Source organism: Porites lutea, chromosome 10 (assembly GCF_958299795.1).
Source record: "Porites lutea chromosome 10, jaPorLute2.1, whole genome shotgun sequence".
Classification (NCBI taxonomy): Eukaryota; Metazoa; Cnidaria; class Anthozoa; order Scleractinia; family Poritidae; genus Porites; species Porites lutea.
In genome coordinates, this window is record NC_133210.1 from 314,228 (window position 1) to 323,629 (window position 9,402).

Sequence of the window (9,402 nt, forward strand, 5' to 3'; positions counted from 1 at the left end):
AAATCTGCAAGAGCTTCCCGTTCACTTTTCTACGGGAGTCTCCCCTTGGTCTGTTTTTGTTGGCGATTTCATATTATCATCGTTATTAGCCCCGTGTAAATTTCAGTCAGGGTATCTTTAATATTCGGAGACATTTCGTGGATCATAGGTCAGATGATCAAAAGCCGGAAATAGTTGACAGGAAACATGATAGGAAATCCTGAGGTGACTACTCCGCGGTATTATTATAATTTGAAACCTATGCTCACGTCCACCTCTGAATACACAAACAGGACTATAGTTCCCTGATCAAACAGTCTTGTTGATGAGTGATCGATGCTTCTCTTCGAAGTTAAAGGAGCGGTTCATTTACTAAGGAAAAGAGAAACGACCTGGGCAAACTTCATTCTTGGTTAAGTAAGTATAGTCACAAACTGATAATCCTCTTCAGGGTTCTTCAGCTCCTGGCAGTTCAAAGATCGGATTAAACGAGGATCGCAAATTCTCTGCATCAAATCAAATGGTTTGCTGTAAGACGATATTTAAAAACTGTCCGAAGTACAGTGCCAAACCAAACCAATTTTGTATTTTAATATTGTTCAGACCACGCACTTATTTTCTAAATTTGTTGCACGAATCACATAAAAGACTTAGCTCCTGTTTCTTAATATTACATGCCATCGACTTACGGATCTTGTTTACTGTGGGTAATGTCGACCGAGGTATCGGTCGATATAGCGGTCGATATAGCGGTCGACATAGCGGTCGACAGTCGGTCGATACTCGGTCGACAGTCGGTCGATACTCGGTCGACAATCGGTCGATAGTCGGTCGACAGTCGGTCGATACTCGGTCGACAGTCGGTCGACAGTCGGTCGATATAGCGGTCGATAGTCGGTCGACAGTCTGTCGATAGTCGGTCGATAGTGAGAAAGACTATCGGCCGAGTATCGGTCGATATTTCGACGACGCACCTCGACTTACTATCGGTCATATGTCGGTGATATATCGGTCAACTGTCGGTGGTATATCAGTCAACTGTCGGTGGTATATCGGTCAACTGTCGGTGGTATATCGGTCAACTGTCATTCGAATATCAGTCATGTGTTAATTTATCAGGTGAGTCTAATGGCTCTTTTTTCTAAGCAAAGACGTCATTAATTACCGTTATCACGCGATGGGGGAACATGTGGCAGTGCGAGGCGCGATTACTCTATGAAGCGAACCGAAGAGCACTGGGAACTAAGGACATGGTCACCGTTTTTTTTTCCAGTTTGAATCATCACCGATCGTCCTATTTTTAGCTGTTAAACACAACTTGTCTCAGCCTAAGTTGAATCTGCTGCTCCTGTGGTCCCGCAGTCGAAGAATACTTAAAGAACGACGAGTGAAACGAGTGCTCCCGCAGTCCCGAAGTGGAGGAATAATGAATAGGAAAAGGCAGTTCATGACATGCTTTAAATACACATCTTTTATTATCGGGCTTGGACCTGCTTCATCACGCCGAGTTCTCGTTTGTGCAGAGACCACAAATTAAACTTATATATTTCTGCATTGAAGACGGGAACAGTCCTTTGTTTAACGATCAGTTATTGATAAAACGCGCTGATAATGCGCCGAGGAAGGTGACAAAATATCCAGCAGACTGAACACATTCATTTATTGTGGGAATGATTTCAACTTACAGCAAGGAAAATACAAAAAATGACAAAAACAAGGGAAAAAGGAAAAGCGAAAAAAAAAAAGCAGAAAAGTCTAAAGTGATTGGGTAAGACTTTTTGGCATGCTCGTACCAAAAAATGTCACAAAACGGGATGCTATTGCAAAGAAAGGCATGCTTTCATGTTTAATTTTGAGTAGTTTGGACTAAAAACTGACCAAAAATGTCCAAAAATGCGAATTTTTCAAGAATCTCCACGTGTAAATGGGGGCAATCGGTTCATATTTCAGTAATCTTGCTCCAATTTCTTCTCCAGGGCTATTGATAACGGACTAAAAACCATACAGACCGACAAAAAGCTCGACCGATATATCGATCGACTATCGGCCGACTCTCGACCGATATATCGAACGGCTATCTTCTGACTATCGACCAAGTGTCGACCGACCATCGACCGAGTGTCGACCAATTACTGACCGATACATCGGTCAAGTATCGACCAACTATCGGCGAAGTGTCGGTAAAGTGTCGGCGAAGTGTCGGCAAAGTGTCGGTGAAGTGTCGGCGAAGTGTCGGTGAAGTGTCGGTGAAGTGTCGGCGAGCGAAAAGCTATATCGGCCGAGACACATCTGGAACGACCATCGACCGTGTCTCGACCGAGTGTCGACCGACTATCGACCGACTATTGACCGCTATATCGACCGAGTATCGACCGAGTATCGACCGAGTATCGACCGAGTGTCGACCGAGTGTCGACCGAGTGTCGACCGAGTGTCGACCGACTATCGACCGACTGTCGACCGACTGTCGACCGCTATATCGACCGCTATATCGACCGATACCTCGGTCGACATTACCCATAGTAAACAAGATCCCGACTTACGAGGGGCTGAAACAAACATATTAAATCTCATTGCTTAGTGAGTCCTCAGTGAAACTAAGCAGAGACATTTGCCCAATAGCTAGATTTCGTTTTTTTTTTACCTTACTACCTATAACCAAAAGAGTTTTATAAACACAGCGCAATCATGTCGCTGTAGTGTCGCAAAATTAAAGTAAGAGATCAGCAGTTTGGAAGAGTGGCATTTCCAGCATTTGAGTGAAAAAGTATTTGTCAAATACGAAGTATTTCTGTCGCCAGCGTGGGACACGTTTTAGATGAAAAATAAGGAAAATGGGGTTTCTACAGTACTCGATGAGAGGGGTCTGGGGGCTGTTTAGTGAAATGTTGTCATGAGTAGATTTGAGAGAACACGTGGAAAAACATTTTGCCGGACCAACTTCTTGTTTAATTTATGTTTAATACTTCTTTTACTGTTTTGGTATTTTCATTTTCAAGAGTTTCGATCTTCGTTGTTTCATTAGTTTCGTTCATAAAGAGGGCGAGGATATTTAAATCGTGTAGTTTTTCTGCGATTCTGGGCGCCGTCTGATTTTTACCCTGCGAGCCGGCAAGCTCTCCATTCACTCGAAATGAAGGCTAGATTATTCACAGCCTGCAGCCATGTTTTCCTGTCGAGTTTATGCCCTTAGAAAATTTTTCAAAAACAGGCTTTTTCTGACCTCTGTTCTGACAGTAGTTTTCTTTGTAAACTGCGTCGAGGGAAAACTTTCGAATTTAGGTCAGGTTCCGCATACTTATATATACTGATACTTATACGTGGCTATTTGCATAGGAGGCCTTAGCGAGTCTCAAAGTGCCTCACTGGCCGGGAAGCAAAACAAGGAATTCACAATAGTCTTCATTAACCAGCTGCAGTTAGAATTATGGAGAGTTATGGATAATGAAACCCTGTGGTTAAAAGCCCTTTTTGTGATAAAGACTATGTTTCCTCTGAAATAAACTGATAGTAAACCTACGTGTGCTATCTCAAAAGTCTTGGAAACTTTTATTTTCCGGTGGAGCCAATTCTGCCTATATACGTGTATACTTTTAGAATTTATATTATAACAGATTTTATCTCACCGGTGCAACAGTTTTTTAAAAACAGACCTGTATCACTTAAAGTAGCCCTTCAAAATCATCGGTATACAGCTCTTTCGTTATCAACTACAATGATGAAGATAGAATGTAAATTTTTTTTAACAAAAGGGCTAATTTTTAGAAATAGTCTGATTGACTTGACTACTTTACAGTTCTGACATAACAATTTTGCTGTTTATTTCGAGTTTCTTATGTTGGCTTTAAAATACAGTTTTATTGTACGTATTACTAAATGTCACTATGGACCGGCTCTCTTTAATAAGAATTTTATTGCGACACTGGCGAAAAAAAACAAGACCGGAACTTAAATAAAGAAAATCAAAGAATTATAACCTAGTTATTAAAACACATGTGTACTTAAAAGTTTTCGTGATTTGTCAGTTATTTCGAGCGGTAAAAAGAGTAGATACAAGAAGGGCGTTAGACTGAACACAGGATCTGATATTAAACTTTTCAGTTTGTATTAGGCAGTAATGACATCAAACTTTCCTTCACGTCATCTTATTTAACCGTGTGAATTAGCCAACATCAGGCACATGGGATCGAACCCGTTATCGGCATTGAATACTGCATTTAATGAAATGAATGCAATCTCTGTGGCCTTCTTAAAAAGCCTTCCTTGTGTCCAAATAAAACTACACCTCAACCAGATTACTTTCAGGGTCATGAGAAATTTAAAAGTAAGTGGGTAACCCTATTTCATATTAGTAGCAGGAAAACGACTAACATTTTGGCCGCATCAGTACAGAATCTTGACACCCTAGCACGTCAGATTGAAACAATCCCCTTGATAGGTAATTGAATAGACTTGTCCACGAACATGTTATAGGTGACACCTTAAGTTCAGTATCTTTGAGCAAGATTATATTTGAAGATTACGAATTTTTGTCTTGGTAAAACCTATAAAAAAGTGAAACAAAGTCCAACCAAATGAAGTTTCAGCTGTTTGCCCGCGGGTTTGCAATTGTTTGTAACTGAATGGAAAGTAACAAGACTGCTTACAATCAACTCAGCACTAAAATACTCCGGGTTTCGGCTCTTTTTGTCAATATTCATTTCTTCTCAGTGTTATAGCAGTAAAAAAAAAATATAAAGGGCTGCGGGGAATTCAATGGAGTTCTAACATATTGACATTTGAAAAGTATTACAAACTTCAATTGTCAAACGGGTTTTTGTTTTTCAAAAGCCGAAATCTAAACATTCACTTTGGGAAACATAGTTACTTTATCTGCTAATTAATAATATTATGTATTGACCCTTATGTAGTTTCGCTAGTCTATCTTTTTTTCATTTTTGCTACCCAGCTAGTGGCCAATCACCGAGGATGGTTGATTCGCGAGAGCTTTTCTTGACTTCTGCCGATCAAGTCTTCAGATTAAACTTTGTACTAGCCTGTGTGATTGCAAACAGTTATCGTTCGAATTGTAAAATACATTTATGTATTAGTTGACTTTTACAAACAGCAAGGACAAACACATTTCCGGAAACAGATAGCTTAAAAGTTTAGTAATCATTTTTTTCCTTCCATTTGCAGAAGGAATTTATCTGAACCCGTTCAGACTTATTAGAGCGCCGCCGGGTTAGCCGAAAACGGCAGGTAAGTACTCACGGTATGACGCGGAAAAGTATATTTTTAGCCCTGAGATCTGCTTTATCGTTTTAGACCCTCATGTCGAATACAAGTTAGAGGGTTAGAACTTTAACTTATATTTTGCCGCAAAGTTGTGCTACGATTTGTCCAAACTTTAATGCTTCTCGCTTCTTCAGGCCTGGTGTTAATTTTTTTAGGCATTCTGGGTGTTTGACTTTGCACGATCGAAAATTTTTGCATTGCGCCGGAACTATATACAGTTAATTTTTGTGATTGGTTTAGCTTTCTTTCCGGGAATTCGAAATTATTATATGAGTCCAAATAAAGGTAATCCAACATCCGAAAGTAAATTCTATTTTCTTTCTAAGCCTTCACAGTTATGGACTTCAATTTTGCGATTAAATTTTTGCCTTGGGTTTTTGTTGTTGTTGTTGTTGTTTTTAATATTATTAATCCTTACGGATCGTAAAATAGAACCCTCAAAATTGTAGTGTCACACGGTTTGTGCTTTCGGTTTGAGTGGACAAACTCTTTTTTCAACTCTTCTATTAGGACAATAAAAAAAATACGAGTAAATTCATCTCAACCGTGCAATGCCAATCAGTCGGCCATTCGTTATCAAACTAATCGTCATAAAGTTTTTTTTGGGTCAGTTTCCCTTAACAGCGATACTCTTCTATCAAATATCTAATGAAACGACCCCGACCATACTCCACCTAGTGCAATAAAGAGTAAAATAAGTTAAGAAAGTCAAGCCCCGAGAATGACGGTAACTTGGTAAAGAGATACCCGATAAAGAGTCCACTGTTTTTTCAAAGTGTTGCACTAAAAGAGTTTTGCAAGAAAGATTGTAACAAGATCAGTTATTTCATAGTTCGGTCTACTCTGTGATGTTGTTTTACATTAGTTACCGCCGTGCGGTTGTTTCGAAACATTCACTGTTAATTTGAAACTCTGGAATTTATCAATGGTTCAAGATCGAGCGGAATGAGGTGGTGTTACAATTTTCTGTTTACCTGTCCTTATGAGTGCTGTATAATACAAGTATTTGTGCTTTAATAAATATACAATAGAGCAAAAGCTCATAAGTGTCCGCTTTGGTTTTTCACAGAGAGTTGGTCGTCTAAAGGAATGAAAATTCAATTATTTTATCAAGAACTTTGAAAAGAAATGTTAACTGCAATAAAATATATTGCATTCAGTTCTCACATTTGACGATCTTTGTCACGCTCTATGTAACGTTCAGGGACACCGATCAGGAATATAGTTCAAAACCAGTTAAACATAGCATTGTTAAACGTATTTTAGTATTTAAACGGTAGATATAGGCATATTTTTATTCCCTAAAAATTTTTCATCTGTTCGGATTTCCTAGCTGAAAGTCTAGTGATCCGAAAATTATAGGGATCAAAACTTACCTTTTCGAAAATTTCAGCCAGAAAAAAGGCTCCCGCAAATTCAAGGTAACCTTTTTAGGGTAAAAATCCGTTAAAAATGGGCAATTATACCATTTTTTTAGATGTTCGAAAATCCTAGGAGAGGCAGGCAAGCAAGACATTTTACAACAAATGTTCCGAAAATTCTAGATCTCAAACCGTCTTCCGAACAGATATTTTCCGAAAATTGACGTTGGGTGCCCCTGTCAAGAGAGGTTATCAAACACATTACTGGGCGGCTTTGGTTGGCGTTTTGGGGTTATACTTCACGCTATTTGCTACCCTTGTAAAAACCTCAAACGTGTCTTCGCATCCGTTTAATTCCATGAATAATGGAGATCCAGTTTTGCTAGGGACTTGTCAGAAATTAGCAGGGGGGAGGGGGGGTGGAAACAGAGGGAGGGTCACAACTTTTTGAGACTGCAGAAAAGGGAGGGGTCATGAAAAATGGGCCTTTAAAAGGGGAGGGTCATGCAAATATGTGTCCATGATTACGTAGAGGTTCACCCACAGAAGAAAAAAGAAGTTCTTTATTTTGTAAAAAAAAAAACCTGGGAGAAATAGGAGAGTCGAGTGATTAGCTGTCAGAATCAGAGTCAGACTCTTAAGGCTGTCATCTAAAATGTATGTATATGGCATTACAAAGAACAGATTAGAAATATATTTTGAGCTTTCATAATACTGACTCACCCTAGTGTATTGCAAGAACTAGATTTTATCATTTATACAAGAGGGGGAGGGTCATGATATTTTAGGCCAAGGTCAAGGGGAGGGTTAGCAAATTTCATTCCCATTGCAGGGATGGGTCACCTCATTTCCGAACCCAAATTTAAAATTCCCACCCCCCCTCCCCCTCTGCTAATTTCTGACAAGTCCCTTATTTAAGACTATATTTAGGCGCTGAAACTGTTTCCTGTCGCGGTCTGTTGCTAAGGATCATGGCAAGGATGGACTTAGATTGAAACTTGAAAAACTTGGGTCTTAATGCTGTGTCAGCAAAAATCACCAAAAAAGTATTATGGTTACGGCTTCTTGACGAAATTTCTTTAAATACTATTTACACTGTTTATAGTAACGTGGGAATAAAATAACAAAAAAGAGAAAAAAAGAAACGAAAGAAACGAGTGGCTTTGATAGAAGTGTACGGTGGTCAGAGGAGCTTAGCTTTTGAGCTAACCATTGCTGCGTATTATGAATAGAAATACTTAATATGGAGAGTGCGCTAGGTGCCATGGCCAATATGGACGATGATGTGAAAAAATCATTTGTATGTAGTTAACTTTGAGAGTTTAAGGGGAGACCGGAGAGAACGTCGCCGCATGTAGACGTGCGTTTGTTTGCTCCGCTGGCCTTTTAAGAATTTACTATATTTTTGAAGTATCATCATGTTATATTCTTGGGCAGAGACACTTCAGTGTTACAGTGTTTCTCTTTACCCATGTATTCAAGCGGCTGGGTGTGAATATCCTTTGGTAGTTTCATACTATTCTTCGTTTTCACTGTCAAGCAATAAACACGGCACAAAAAAAAAAAAAAAACTATAAAGCGTTCAGTGGAAGAAGCCGAGAAAATGAAATGTTATAAAACACTAATATATAAACAATTTGTCCAAGTCTCAGGTCTTTGTGACCCACAGTTTCTGAGTTATTTGCCGAAACATTTAACGCACCTTTGTAGAACTTTGTATGGAGTCGACCAATGTGGCCGCCGAAAATCAACAAAAACATCTGGAGTTCACTTTTTCTGTAAAAGCTCTTTCTTTTCACTCGAGAGCTAGCACACGTTCGCATAAACACGTCTTTTAAAACTTGAAATGGATAAGCTGCTGAAAATCAAGAGGAGAGACCTTTTTCAACGAGGCAGCATTTCTATTTTAGTGTCTTGCACTGTGAAAACTCGGAAGTTTAAATTGCTGTATTTTCGAAATAACTCACGCTTCGGGGCTGGCAAGTTGTACCAAGATTTATTTTTTATTTATCTTCAACCTAGTGTAAATAAGAATTCATAAAACCTCGCTATTTTGACTTTGCAATTTGATGACGTCAATATATTGGCAAATAAATTTGTAAATTACCAACCCTTAGCTGTCCGATCAGTCTTGCCTTCTCAATTCTAAGTGTTACTTTATATTGCTGATCCTGATCTAGAACAAGATCCAGCTTTCCTTCGGAGCTGTTTGTCCAAATGGTCCCTGCAAGAATCGTACGCTAAGAAGCTAGTAATGTCCGGTCATTGCAAGAAAACAGTCAGTCAGAGCGCGCGTACTATTGTAGCCATGTAATAAAGAACCGTAATTTCATTGTTTTCATCCAAGTCGCACGAAGGTCTGGCTCGGTTTGTAAGGCAAAGGCAATATCTTTGTTCCTCAGTTATTTTAAGGCCATGAGTATTGCCAGGTCCCTGCCTGTGGATTAGATCCTCGAGTTCAGTTCAGGGGTACAGTAATGGCGTGGTTAAGCAGTTAAGTTGAATGATATGATATACGTCTCTTTTCAGGTTAATTTTTAGTATGGCTGTCCTATCGCTATGGACCCTTTCGACCTTGGTCATATGTATTCTTCAGAGAAGTAAATATTTTGTTTTTTATTCTTTGTTCTTTTTCCCAAGTTTAATGTAGAATTTCCAATGAAAATCAAGATTGAATACAGCTTTCCATTTACATTTGTCGGACTAAACTACTCCACCAAGTTAATAAAATAACAACGATAACCTTTATTCAAAGAAAGTAACATTAATTTATTAATTTAACCCT

At 39.0% G+C, this 9,402-nt stretch overlaps 1 long non-coding RNA gene across 1 annotated transcript; it reads left to right on the plus strand.

Annotated features, from left to right (window-relative positions):
* Positions 1-263: 263 nt before the first annotated feature.
* Positions 264-9,217, plus strand: LOC140950816 (uncharacterized). The gene is made up of 3 exons (XR_012167211.1): positions 264-396; positions 5,158-5,220; positions 9,147-9,217. It is a non-coding gene; the product is annotated as an uncharacterized lncRNA (long non-coding RNA).
* The last annotated feature ends 185 nt before the right edge of the window (positions 9,218-9,402 follow it).